Source organism: Stomoxys calcitrans, chromosome 1 (genome assembly GCF_963082655.1).
Source record: "Stomoxys calcitrans chromosome 1, idStoCalc2.1, whole genome shotgun sequence".
Taxonomy (NCBI): Eukaryota; Metazoa; Arthropoda; class Insecta; order Diptera; family Muscidae; genus Stomoxys; species Stomoxys calcitrans.
This window is the reverse complement of record NC_081552.1, coordinates 10,387,920-10,403,488: the sequence shown is the minus strand read 5'-3', so window position 1 is coordinate 10,403,488 and position 15,569 is coordinate 10,387,920. Positions and strand designations below refer to the sequence as shown.

The following is a 15,569-nucleotide window of genomic DNA, read 5'->3' as shown; positions in this document are numbered from 1 at the left end:
TTGATATCAATATTCGGAAAAAGTGTGTATTAGGCCACGCCACCCCCACAACACCACCCAAATAGTAAGTATTTTCTGACTATTGCAATATGAGGCTCAGTAAGAGGGTTTTTAAAGTGGAACACGAATCCGATATATATTTTCAAGGCCAACTCACTGATTGGCCGCCCATCCCCCCACACCCCCAAGCCAGTCATGTTTGCCGACTATGGAAATATGGGGCTCAAATTAAAGTTATGTGGGAGTAGACCATGTATCTGATATCAACATTGGGAGCCAACTGTCTAGCGGACGTCCCACCTCCATAACAACCCCCAAATAGGACGTATTTGCTCACCACCGTATTTGGGTCTCTTAAAGAGAGTGAAACTAAATATTCATAGTTTTTAGGGCCAATACCCCAAACCGGACATATTTGCTGACTATTGCAATAAGGAGTTTAAATGAGATTAGAAAACGAATTTGATATCCAATTTGAGGACAATGGCAATGAGGGGTTCAAATAAATGATATATAGATATATGAGAATAGAGCACGTTGCTGATATATTTTCCGGGCTTAGTGTTTGGGGGACCACCCCAATCCCCAAAACAGCCCTAAATCGGGCATATTTACCGACCATGTCAATGTGGAGCTTAAATGAAACGTATTGGGTGGTAGAGCAAGAATTGATACCCACTTTCGGGACCAATTTTCTACCACTACCCCTTTCCCAAAATACCACACAAACAGCAATTTTTTAGTGACCATCGCAATATGGGGCTTAAATAAAGGCATTTGGGAGTAGAATACGAATTTGATATCCAAATGTAGGATCATGTATTTAGGGCATCACCCCTTTAACAAAACACCCCCAAAGGGAAAAAATTTTTCGACCATGCCAATATGTTTGGGGGACGCCTCATCCTGTAACTCCTTTTAAGCCAATGGCAATATGAGGTTTAAATAAATGGTATTTGAGAGAGAGCACGATGCTGATATTTTTTTTAAAGCCACCTCTCCCCCGAAAACACTACTTAATCAGACATCATGAGAATATCGTTCTGAAATAAAGTATTTTAAGAATGGAGTACACCGTACATCCTAACTTAAATTCGTAGACCAATAAAGATCACATGAGATTCGGATAAAGGCACTTATATTGTTAAACAGTTAGTCAAGTTAGCATGGTATTTCACTAAAACATCTTTAATTGTAGAAAATAAATATTCCAAATAAACTTTTGTTCCATATAAAGTAAAAGATGGCGCAGCGGAGCGGGCCCGGGTCTAGTCTTATATATAAAATTCAATTTGTTTGTATGTTTGTTTGTTTGTCGGTTTATTTGTTTGTTCCGTATAGACTCAAAAACGGTTCAACCGATTACCTTACAATTTTCACAGATTGTGTTGGTCTGGAAGGAAACATAGGCTATATAATTTTTTATATCGGGAGGGGGGCCAAATATAAAAGTGGACCGATCGGGACAATACGGGATTCAAATGAAAAGTATTCAAGAGTAGACTGCGAAGACTACGAATTTCATAATAAAAGTTGGGTTCAATTACCTGGGGGGGCGCCTTAGCCCCAAAATCCCATAAAATAGGTCTATTTCACAATCATGGCAATATGGGACTCGAAAGGTATTCGGGAGTAGATTACGAAAATGGTCAGGAAGGAGGAAAATGCGTTTTACTTTGTTGATATTGGAAGGAGGCGGACCCTCCCCCGTTACCCCAAAAACACCACTTAATATCAAAAGTGGACCAATCGGGACAATATAGGTATCAAATGAAAGGTATTGGAGAGTAGAATACGAATATGATATTTAAATTTGAGTCTAAGTACCCATCGGTCCGCCCCAACCCCAAAAACCCGCAAACAGCCATATTGGACGTCCATTTCAATATGGAGCTCAAATGAAAGGTATTCGGGAGTAGATTAGAATCTGGCATACAAATTCAGATCGAAGTATAGAGGGTAACGCCACCCTTAGAAAACGGCATTAGACCCATTATGACTATATGATACTTGGCTGAACCAATTTTCTTAAAATTTTCATAAATTGTGTACGTTTGTCTGGAGGGAAACATAGGCTATATAATTTTTAGATATCGGGTGGAGGCGGACCCTCCCCCTTACCTCAAAAACGCCATCCATATCCTACCATGGCATGCGGTTCTATGTGCTCTAGATTTCTCGAAATGAGCGACGTATGGACCTTTGAAATCTCCGTCCCATTATATTGTAGGGGATAAAATAGCCTTCAATTGAATTTACTTAAGCACCATATTTAATTTTTTTTTTTTTTTATTGAATCAATTAATTTTTTATTGAAAATTACAAAATCATGTTTGTGATTGAAAAAATTCACATGTTCAATGAAAAAATTAATTGATTCAATTAAATCCTTAATTGTGTTTTTTTTTTTGTAAATACAGAAAAAAATATCACAAAAAGATTTTAAATTGAAAATTTAATTCAAAATAAATTAATATTAAAAAATTGAATTGAATCTTTCTGAATTTTTTTTTCAATCACAATCGTCATTAAAAATTTTGTAATTTTGAAATAAAAAATTTGTTGATTCAATCATGTTTTAATCTAATCTTAAAAAAATATCAAATATGGTGTTTAAGTAAATTCAATTAAAGCCAATTTTGTACCATACAGTAAAAAGGAAAGGAGATTTCAAAGACCCATACATCCCACATTTCGACAAATCTATAGCAATACTATAGCCGGTTCTACGTGACGGATCAACATGATGGATTCCTTAATCGGCATCGGCGACATCAACACCAAATCTATGAGGCACCCCTACCCAACATCCGAAATCAAATCAAGAGATACTCAAAATTTTAGCACCCCCCTCCATTATGTTTTCCCCTTAATGTAATTAAATTTTTTTTAAAACCATCAAATAAAGCCATCCCAGCACTATAGTACAAGACTCTTTATAATTATTCCACTTTGCTTATGTTCACCCAAGCAAATATCCTTTAGTTTTCACTAACAAACTTAATGACAAAAGCCGCAGACGCATCATGCCTACTTAGTCTGGCTACATGGCTAGTTGAAAATTGTTAAAAAGCCTTTTTAATTTTGCCATTTCCTGTCTGCATTCTTCGACTAGTAGACAGCCATTTGCAGTCGTTTAAACATTTACCGGACGGAATATGCATTACATTTGTCGCATCCTGCCATCGGCCATGGGAAGACCCTGGCCACTAATGGTATCCTGGCATGCACTCTGCATACGATCATTATATTTATTTCTCTAAGATGTGTTTTTGTTTTTACTTCTTCTTCTCCTCCTTTCTGGATTTTTTTTCTTCACTCCGCTCTTATAATATATTCAAATATTTATGTTTTCATTTCAGACATTTTTCTTAGGCTTTTATACCCACAGGATGAACACAAATGCAATGGCAATAGCAATGGCTATGGCGTTGTCGACCATGGAAGCTTAGTTTGTATGGGTGGCAGCAACCCGGCAAACCACTTACATATTCCATATTTATGACCAACACAAATCTACAAATATAGACTCAACAAATATTTATGCATTTGGCGCCATCACGAGGAGAAGGTCGTCATAGCAAGAGGGTAAGTAAGGAGTGTCCAATCTTTTTTTTAATTTTTAAGGTCTCTATGAAACGACATGAGAATAAATTAACCAGTAAGGAAGGGCAAAAGTCGGACGGTGCCGACTGTATAATACCCTACACCTACACTTTAAGTGCAATGTAGGACCTATATCCAATTTTGAACCAATTTGTAGGGGCTTCAAACTGTAAAAGCTACGGTTGAAAAATGACAACATTATGGCAAATTACCCAAAATCTGACGAACATAAATATGAGAGCTATACCTAAATCTGAACCGATTTCAAGCAAACTCCTCAGATACTGTGGCAGTCGTCGAGGAAAGCGTTTTGGAAAATTTTGGCAAGATGGCTTAATAAATGCGCTGGCTGTGACTGTAGAAGTTAAAATCGGGCGATATCAATATATGTGAGCTATATCTAAATCTGAACACAATCTGAACACATTTCGAACCGAACACTGATTTTGGTAATAAAATTCAATGATTTGCAAGCGTTGCTCGTTAGTAAGTCTATTCATGATGAAATGTCAAAGCATACTGAGCATCTTTCTCTTTGACACCATGTCTAAAATCCCACGTGATCTGTCAAATACTAATGCATGAAAATCCTAACCTCAAAAAAATCACCCTTTAGATTAACTACTAATATTCAGCAGACAGTGTATGCTTATTTCAGCAAGTGAGTATAGCTCCCATATAAGCCGATCTTCCGATTTGAGATCTTGAGCCCCTGGAAACAGCAATTATTATCCGATTTGACTGAAATTTTGCACGAAGTGCTCTGTTTCGAAGTACGGTCCAAATCGGTTTATAAACTGATAGAGCCTACATATAAACTGATTTCCTAAGGCCACAATTATTACAAAATTTGGCGGAAATGTTGCAGTTAGTGTTCTGTTTTGACTTCCGATAACCGTGCCAAGACGGCCCAATCGAACTATAACCTGATGTAGCTCCCATATAAATCGATTCTTCGATTTAAGATCTTGAGCCCCTGGACGCCGCAATTGTTTTCCGATTTAGCTTAAATTTGGCACGTAGTGTTCTGATTCCAACAGGCTTGGTAGGTATGGTTCAAGGCAGTGTATAACGAAACAGGTCTTATATAGACCAATCTGTTGATTAGTCTTCTACGACCCCAACTCGTCGCGACCGAACTTAGCACGTTTTGACTTGGTTTGTCTGAATTTTAGAGCTAAGTAACAAAACATGATTTTATATGAGGAAAAATTTTATTTAACTATTGGGTTGCCCAAAAAGTAATTGCGGATTTTTTAAAAGAAAGTAAATGCATTTTTAATTAAACTTAGAATGAACTTTAATCAAATATACTTTTTTACACTTTTTTTCTAAAGCAAGCTAAAAGTAACAACTGATAACTGACAGAAGAGAGAATGCCATTACAGAGTCACAAGCTGTGAAAAAATTTGTCAACGCCGACTATATGAAAAATCCGCAATTACTTTTTGGGCAACCCAATAGTTTGCTTCGTCCACATTGCGTCAATCGAAACCCCTTACTCGAGTAGTAATGTTCTAAAACAGCTCTAATTTTGGGTATTTTGGTGCCATTTGACATTAATGGGCTTATACCTTTTTACATGCTTACCATCATATTTGCTATCCTCGGCTTTGTGCTTGGCCTTCCCAGGAAATATTTCTTCTTTGACTACTGCTTCTATCATAGGCATATGAAATCTTAAACAATATACGGAGGCAAATATTCCATATTTATAAAGGAAATCCTATTTGGAATTCTCTTCCATGTTTGTCTTTTGGCTGGCTGCCCCCGCATTTTGGTTTTTAGCCCATAAGCAACATAAATACACATACCAAGCACATGACTCTGGGCTGGCACAGAAGACTCACACATATTTTGTGCCAGACATACGAATATTGCAAATATTTTTTTCCATGCTAGAAAATTATTTTTCACACAAGCGCATCTTTATCCATTATTTGAATAATATGCGAATTTTGTTTTGGATATTTATTTTCCAAAACCGTTTTGTTTTTATTTATTTATTTTTTTTTTGTAAGCTCAAAGCAAAGCCTTGTCCCTAAGCTGACTTGCAGCCCTACTCGAGATATGGGTGTGCAAAAATTAATACTTTAATGGAAACACTAGAACGCACAAAGTTTTTGGCATCAAGTCATAAGCATGCTCTTTTAGTCCTTTTGCAATTAGGTTTGTTAAAAGCTTAAATATAACCCTAAATTAATGTTGCTGCAAGGATGTTACCACTTTTAAATGCATATAGCATCGTGCATCCGCTTGAGTTTTTCTTACCTATGTATGCTTAGGTGGAGTACAATTTTAGAGTTTTTATCAAGGTTCCTGCCTCTTCGCCGCCAATTTTTCACTACCTTAACTTTGTATTTCATGACCGAAAAAATTAAAAAATACTTTTAATCTCAATATTTACTTGGCTTAATCATTTTACACGTACATATTAAACAAAGGTGGTTTGTAACTATGACGACCAAAGTATACACGCAGAGAAAACAAGTAAAAGCGTGCTGAGTTCGGCTGGGCCGAATCTTATATACCCTCCACCATGGATCGCATTTGTCGAGTTCTTTTCCCGGCATCTCTTCTTAGGCAAAAAAGGATATAAATTTCCTCTGCTATTAGAGCGATATCAAGATATGGTCCGGTTTGGACCACAATCAAATTATATGTTGGAGACCTGTGTAAAATGTCAGCCAATTCGAATAAGAATTGCGCCCTGTGTGGGTTCAAGAAGAAAATAAGAATTGCCCCCTTTGATGGGTCAGGAAGAAAAATAGAGAGATCGATTTATATGGGAGCTGTATCGGGCTATAGGCCGATTCAGACCATAATAAATACGTATGTTGATGGTCATGAGAGGATCCGTCGCACAAAATTTCAGGCAAATTGGATAATAATTGCAACCTCTAGAGGCTAAAGAAGTCAAGATCCCAGATCGGTTTATATGGCAGCTATATCAGGTTATGAACCGATTTGAACCATACTTGGCACAGTTGTTGGATATCATAACAAAACACTTCGTACAAAAATGCATTCAAATCGGATAAGAATTGCGTACTCTAGAGGCTCAAGAAGTCAAGACCCAAGATCGGTTTATATGGCAGCTATATCAGGTTATGAATCGATTTGAACCATACTCGGCACGGTAGTTGAATATCATAACAAAACACGTCGTGCAAAATTTCATTCCAATCGGATAAGAATTGCGCACTCTAGAGACTCAAGAAGTCAAGACCCAAGATTGGTTTATATGGCAGCCATATCAAAAGATGGACCGATTTGAACCATACTCGGCACAGTTGTTGAATATCATAACAAAACACGTCGTGCAAAATTTCATTTCAATCGGATAAGCATTGCGCACTCTAGAGGCTCAAGAAGTCATGGACCAATATGGCCCATTTACAATACCAACCGACCTACACTAATAAGAAGTATTTGTGCAAAATTTCAAGCGACTCCTTCGGAAGTTAGCGTGCTTTCGACAGACAGACGGACGGACGGACGGACGGACAGACGTACGGACATGGCTAGATCGACATAAAATGTCGCGACGATCAAGTATATATACTTTATGGGGTCTCAGACGAATATTTCGAGTAGTTATAAACATAATGGCGAAATTAGTAAACCCCCCATCCTATGGTGGAGGGTATAAAAATATATTGTAGTTGACGTAACACTATTTGGGCAGCATGATATATATTGTAAGTATATTTTCACTTTTTATCATAAAATGTGAAATATTCTTCACTATATTTGGTCAAACTGCAATGCTAATTAATTAAATAATATTGTCAATTTAACCATAGTATTTTAATTTTGTATACCCATCACCATAGGATGGGGATATATTGGTTGCCCAAAAAGTAATTGCGGATTTTTTAAAAGAAAGTAAATGCATTTTTAATTAAACTTAGAATGAACTTTAATCAAATATACTTTTGTTACACTTTTTTTCTAAAGCAAGCTAAAAGTAACAGCTGATAACTGACAGAAGAAAGAATGCAAATACAGAGTCACAAGCTGTGAAAAAATTTGTCAACGCCAAGTATATGAAAAATCCGCAATTACTTTTTGGGCAACCCAATACTTAGTTATTTCCGTTCCTATCACCTCGAAATATTAGTCTAGGGCCCCATAAAGTATTCTTGATCGTCTCGGCTTTCTGAGTCGATCGACATAGCAATGTCCGTCCGTCTGTCGAAATCATGATAGCGGTCAAACGTAAAGCTAGCCGCTTGAAATTTTGTGCAGTTACTTAATATTAATGTCGTTGGGGATTAAAAACGGGCCATATCGATTCATACTTAGATATAGCTCCCATATAAACCGATCTCCCGATTTGATTTATTGACTCTTAAAAGACACAATTTTTGTCCGATTTGGCTGAAAATGAGCATGTGGTGTTCTGTTACGACTTCTAACAACTATGCCAGGTACTGTCGGACTCCGTCTATAACCTGATATATTGTAGCTCCCATATAAACCGATCTCTGGATTTGACTTCTTGAGCCCTTATAAGACGCAATTATTGTCCGATTTGACAGAAATTTTGCATGTATTGTTCTGCTATGACTTCCAACAACTAGTTCAAATACGGTATAAATCGGTATATAACCTCATATAGCTCTCATGTAAACTGATCTCTCGATCATCTAACGAGACGTAACTGTGAATGGTAAGCGCTATCGTGAGATAATATCCAACGTTTTTTGCCCAAAATGCAAGAGCTCGACTTGCATGATGCCACACAGCACGCATAACAATGGACTTATTGAAAGGCGAGTTCGGTGAACATTGTATTTTACGTTCGGGACCGGTCAATTGGCCGCCTAGATCGCGCAATTGAAGCCTTTAGACAATTTTTTCTTTGGGCCGCTTCAATTGACGCATTGGAAGACAACATTGAAGCATTTATTCGTGAGATTCCGGCCGAAAAGTTGGAAAGAGTATGACAAAATTGGACTAAGCAGTTGGCGCATTTGAGGCGCAGTCAGGTCAACAGCATGAAATAATCTTCAAACATTAAATTATATGGACCGTACTATCGATTCAAATAAAGGCTTCATAAATTTTTCTGAATTTTACGTGCTTTTTTCTGAAATGCTTTCCTATAGCTCTTAAAAAATTTTTTGTATAGCAATTTTTTTCGTTAAAAATAATCCCAGTATCGGAAAGAGGCGAAATACATGCATATGCATGTGTCTTCAAAGGCAGTTGCCAGTTCTGCCACACAAATGTAAGCACCATTTCAAAATAACATTGTGTGTCATTGGCACGATGTCATGCACCTCCCATCGCTCGATAAACCCCTGCAGAAGGGCCTGCAAAATATGTCCATTTACGAGTCCTACAAAAACATTGTGTTGAACTGGCCTGCAACAGCACCAATTAAATAAGGCCTGCTCTTAAAGTTGTTTTTGCAGCACTGCGAAAAATGGTACATTTGTATGGCATAAAAAAGCAAAAAATACAATAGAAAGAAGCATTTTTTTTATTTTTAAGCAATTATATTTGAGACCCCTTTTCGAGTGTTAATTATTATTTTCATACCCGCATCAACATAACCCCATCATTGCAATTTGCAGGCATACGTAGGTGGATGCCATACTGCAAGGGTAAAAATGCTTATGTACAATCCGACGTAATTTTTACCGCAAATCCAGGTTCGATTCCCGCGGCGGGCAATTTTTTTCTGTTTTATTTTTCTTTAAAATATTCTCATCTCATCTCACCTTCTCATCAATTTATATTATATTTATTTTAAAGTGATTCCTACAATTTTTATACCCTACACAATAGGATTGGGGGTATACTAATTTCGTCATTCTGTTTGTAACTACTCGAAATATTCGTCTGAGACCCAATGAAGTATATATATTCTTGATCGTCCCGACATTTTATATCGATCTAGCCATGTCCGTCCGTCCGTCCGTCCGTCTGTCTGTCGAAAGCACGCTAACTTCCGAAGGAGTAAAGCTAGCCTCTTGAAATTTTGCACAAATACTTCTTTTTAGTGTAGGTCGGTTGGTATTGTAAATGGGCCATATTGGTCCATGTTTTGATATAGCTGCCATATAAACCGATCTTTGGTCTTGACATCTTGAGCCTCTAGAGTGCGCAATTCTTATCCGATTAGGATGAAATTTTGCACGACGTGTTTTGTTATGGTATCCAATAACTGTGCCAAGTGTGGTTCAAATCGGTCTATAACCTGATATAGCTGCCATATAAACCGATCTTGGGTCGATCTTTGACTGAAATTTTGCCCATGGTGTTTAAGTATCACTTCTAACAACTGTGCTTAGTATGGCTGAATTCGGTCCATTACCTGGTATAGCTGTCATATAAACCGATCTTGAGTCTTGACTTCTTGAGCCTCTAGAGTGCGCAATTCTTATCCGATTAGAATGAAATTTTGTTTTGTTATGATATCCAACAACTGTGCCAAGTATGGTTCAAATCGGTCTACAACCTGATGTAGCTGCCATATAAACCGATCTTGGCAATCTGCAACTACATACATTAATTTAAAGTATCTGTGCAAAATTTCAAGCGGATAGCTCTAAGCGTTCAACCGCTATCGTGATTACGATTTAGAATTTAGAGACGATTAACAACGGGGTGGTACATACGGAATGACTAGATTAGTATACCCCCATCCTATGGTGGTGAGTATAACAAGTAGTAATGCTTAGAATACAGCCATTGGAACATATGTCGGGTTCGACTACTTACAGGTATTTTACTGGACCAAATCAATCAATCAATGTAGAAATGATTTCTGAGACCAATGAAATGTTTGTGATCGATTGAATCATTTTGCTGATTTTAAACATGTTGAAAATCGGAGTTTAAGGCGCTAGATCGGTCATTTCGTTCATAGTGAGGTGGTTCGATCACTCATGATATATGTGAAGATTCTGATTTTGGGTCCTGTGGGGTCGAGACTCTTTAGTCGATGCAAACAGCTTCTTCAAAGCATGGAAAATGCTTTCAGCAGGCTTTCAACGGCAGTGAAGTGGATACCCGAGAACCGGATGATGGTAGAATGTTTACCCCCTGGTCAAAATGTGGTTCGAGTAGCAGTAACCAACTGAAGAACTACAAGGTAGCAAGAGCGGATGGGTTGCCCGCTGAACTATTTGAGACCGACACGCTGATACTAGGTCCCGTACACAAGAAAGACGGAAGACAAGACAGAGTGTACCAACTTCAGAGGAATAAGTCTCCTCCTCATCGCATAAAAGATACTCTCGAGCGTGTTGTGTGAAAAATTGAAATCTAAAATCAATAACTGAGCCCAAATTATCGAAAAAATGCAAACAAATGACGTTATTCAAATATTTTTTAACTTCTTTAACATTCAAACGAATTATCGATTAACCGTCCTAAATTATTCGATTATTTGAAAATGCATCATTTTCAATTGTCCGATTATTTGAAAGGTCACGAATAATCGCTTAATCGAATGTACGCCATAATTAAGTGTTGAAGGTGAAAAATTCAGTGTCATTGTGAACCCTCTACTAGAAGCAAGCAAAATATATAACAAGTAAAAGCGTGCTAAGTTCGGCCGGGCCGAATCTTATATACCCTCCACCATGGATCGCATTTGTCGAGTTCTTTTCCCGGCATCTCTTCTTAGGCAAAAAAGGATATAAGAAAAGAGTTGCTCTGCTATTAAAGCGATATCAAGATATGGTACGGTTCGGACCACAATTAAATTATATGTTGGAGACCTGTGTAAAATTTCAGCCATTTCGTATAAGAATTGCGCCCATTGGGGCTCACGAAGTAAAATAGAGAGAACGATTTATATGGGATCTGTATCGGGCTAAAGACCTATTCAGACCATTATAAACACGTTTGTTGATGGTCATGAGAGGATCCATCGTACAAAATTTCAGGCATATCGGATAATAATTGCGACCTCTAGGGGTCAAGAAGTCAAGATCCCAGATCGGTTTATATGGCAGCTATATCAGGTTATGAACCGATTTGAACCTTATTTGACACAGTTGTTGAAAGTAAAACTAAAATACGTCATGCAAAATTTTAGCCAAATCGGATAGGAATTGCGCCCTCTAGAAGCTCAAGAAGTCAAATCCCCAGATCTGTTTATATGACAGCTATATCAGGTTATGAACCGATTTGAACCATACTTGGCACAGTTGTTGGATATCATAACGAAATACTTCGTGCAAAAATTCATTCAAATCGGATAAGAATTGTGCCCTCTAGAGGGTCAAGAAGTCAAGACCCAAGATCGGTTTATATGGCAGCTATATCAGGTTATGAACCGATTTAAACCATACTTGGCACAGTTGTTGGGTATCATAACAAAACACGTCATGCAAAATTTCATTCCAATCGGATAAGAATTGCGCCATCTAGAGGCTCAAGAAGTCAAGACCCAAGATCGGTTTATATGGCAGCTATATCAGGTTATGGACCGATTTGAACTATACTTGGCACAGTTGTTGGATATCATAGCAAAACACGTCATGCAAAATTTCATTCCAATCGGATAAGAATTGCGCACTCTAGAGGCTCAAGAAGTCAAGACCCAAGATCGGTTTATATGGCAGCTATATCAAAATATGGACCGATATGGCCCATTTACAATACCAACCGACCTACACTAATAAGAAGTATTTGTGCTAAATTTCAAGCGGCTAGCTTTACTCCTTCGGAAGTTAGCGTGCTTTCGACAGACAGACGGACGGACGGACGGACGGACGGACGGACGGACGGACGGACGGACAGACGGACGGACATGGCTAAATCGACATAAAATTTCACGACGATCAAGAATATATATACTTTATGGGGTCTCAGACGAATATTTCGAGTAGTTACAAACAGAATGACGAAATTAGTATACCCCCCATCTTATGGTGGAGGGTATAAAAAAAATTTAAAACCATGCCCGGTTTAATGTTTTTTTATACCCTCCACCATAAGATGGGGGGTATACTAATTTCGTCATTCTGTTTGTAACTACTCGAAATATTCGTCTGAGACCCCATAAAGTATATATATTCTTGATCGTCGTGAAATTTTATGTCGATCTAGCCATGTCCGTCCGTCTGTCCGTCCGTCCGTCCGTCCGTCCGTCTGTCTGTTGAAAGCACGCTAACTTCCGAAGGAGTAAAGCTAGCCGCTTGAAATTTTGCACAAATACTTCTTATTAGTGTAGGTCGGTTGGTATTGTAAATGGGCCATATCGGTCCATGTTTTGATATAGCTGCCATATAAACCGATCTTGGGTCTTGACTTCTTGAGCCTCTAGAGTGCGCAATTCTTATCCGATTGGGATGAAATTTTGCACGACGTGTTTTGTTATGATATCCAACAATTATGCCAAGTATGGTTCAAATTGGTCCATAACCTGATATAGCTGCCATATAAACCGATCTTGGGTCTTGACTTCTTGAGCCTCTAGAGTGCGCAATTCTTATCCGATTGGGATGAAATTTTGCACGACGTGTTTTGTTATGATATCCAACAACTGTACCAGGTATGGTTCAAATCGGTCTATAACCTGATATAGCTGCCATATAAACCGATATTGGATCTTGACTTCTTGAGCCTCTAGAGTGCGCAATTCTTATCCGATTGGAATGAAATTTTGCACGACGTGTTTTGTTATGACATCCAACAACTGTGCCAAGTATGGTTCAAATCGGTCAATAACCTGATACAGCTGCCATATAAACCGATCTTGGGTCTTGACTTCTTGAGCCTCTAGAGTGCGCAATTCTTATCCGATTTGCCTGAAATTTTGTACGACGGATTCTCTCATGACCATTAACATACGTGTTTATTATGGTCTGAATCGGTTTATAGCCTGATATAGCTCCCATATAAATCGATCTCTCTATTTTACTTCTTGAGCCCACAAAGGGCGCAATTCTTATTCGAATTGGCTGACATTTTACACAGGTCTCCAACATATAATTTAATTGTAGTCCAAACCGGACCATATCTTGATATCGCTCTAATAGCAGAGCAAATCTTTTCTTATAGCCTTTTTTTGCCTAAGAAGAGATGCCGGGAAAAGAACTCGACATATGCGATCCATGGTGGAGGGTATATAAGATTCGGCCTGGCCGAACTTAGCACGCTTTTACTTGTTTTTGACTTCCTTAATAATGGCTATATCTTTTCAAGCACTTATTTTCAACCACATTTTCATATGAGCATTGTAAAGGTGCGGTGAATGTTGCTGAAAAACAATAGCAATGATAATAATAACATTTTGTGAATGGCATTTAACAAATATAGGTCAAATCTCATTTTAAAGCCTCTTCACAATTGACTCAACAGCAACCACAAAAAAATATAATGAAATTTGGTAAACCCGCATCGAGATGTGTGCTTCAATTGTTGCCAGGTGGCATTTAAAACTTTTATATAAATGTCAATTTTCTCATATTTGTGAATATGTACATGTGTGAGAATATTTTTATACCCTCCACCATAAGATGGGGGGTATACTAATTTCGTCATTCTGTTTGTAACTACTCGAAATATTCGTCTGAGACCCCATAAAGTATATATATTCTTGATCGTCGTGAAATTTTATGTCGATTTAGCCATGTCCGTCCGTCCGTCCGTCCGTCCGTCCGTCCGTCCGTCCGTCCGTCCGTCCGTCCGTCCGTCTGTCTGTCGAAAGCACGCTAACTTCCGAAGGAGTAAAGCTAGCCGCTTGAAATTTTGCACAAATACTTCTTATTAGTGTAGGTCGGTTGGTATTGTAAATGGGCCATATCGGTCCATATTTTGATATAGCTGCCATATAAACCGATCTTGGGTCTTGACTTCTTGAGCCTCTAGAGTGCGCAATTCTTATCCGATTGGAATGAAATTTTGCATGACGTGTTTTGCTATGATATCCAACAACTGTGCCAAGTATAGTTCAAATCGGTCCATAACCTGATATAGCTGCCATATAAACCGATCTTGGGTCTTGACTTCTTGAACCTCTAGAGGGCGCAATTCTTATCCGATTGGAATGGAATTTCGCACGACGTGTTTTGTTATGATGCCCAACAACTGTGCCAAGTATGGTTGAAATCGGTCCATAACCTGATATAGCTACCATATAAACCGATCTTGGGTCTTGACTTCTTGAGCCTCTAGAGTGCGCAATTCTTATCCGATTGAAATGAAATTTTGCACGACGTGTTTTGTTATGATATTCAACATGGTTCAAATCGGTTCATAACCTGATATAGCTGCCATATAAACCGATCTTGGGTCTTGACTTCTTGAGCCTCTAGATGGCGCAATTCTTATCCGATTGAAATGGAATTTCGCACGACGTGTTTTGTTATGATACCCAACAACTGTGCCAAGTATGGTTTAAATCGGTTCATAACCTGATATAGCTGCCATATAAACCGATCTTGGGTCTTGACTTCTTGACCCTCTAGAGGGCACAATTCTTATCCGATTTGAATGAATTTTTGCACGAAGTATTTCGTTATGATATCCAACAACTGTGCCAAGTATGGTTCAAATCGGTTCATAACCTGATATAGCTGTCATATAAACAGATCTGGGGATTTGACTTCTTGAGCTTCTAGAGGGCGCAATTCCTATCCGATTTGGCTAAAATTTAGCATGACGTATTTTAGTTTTACTTTCAACAACTGTGTCAAATAAGGTTCAAATCGGTTCATAACCTGATATAGCTGCCATATAAACCGATCTGGGATCTTGACTTCTTGACCCCTAGAGGTCGCAATTATTATCCGATATGCCTGAAATTTTGTACGATGGATCCTCTCATGACCATCAACAAACGTGTTTATAATGGTCTGAATAGGTCTTTAGCCCGATACAGATCCCATATAAATCGTTCTCTCTATTTTACTTCGTGAGCCCCAATGGGCGCAATTCTTATACGAAATGGCTGAAATTTTACACAGGTCTCCAACATATAATTTAATTGTGGT

The 15,569-nt window shown here is 38.2% G+C and overlaps 1 protein-coding gene across 1 annotated transcript in view; it reads right to left on the bottom strand.

The window, feature by feature from the left end:
- Positions 1–15,569, bottom strand: part of LOC106090474 (hemicentin-1) — a 1,337,150-nt gene that overhangs the window by 734,271 nt on the left and 587,310 nt on the right. The window lies entirely within an intron of this gene.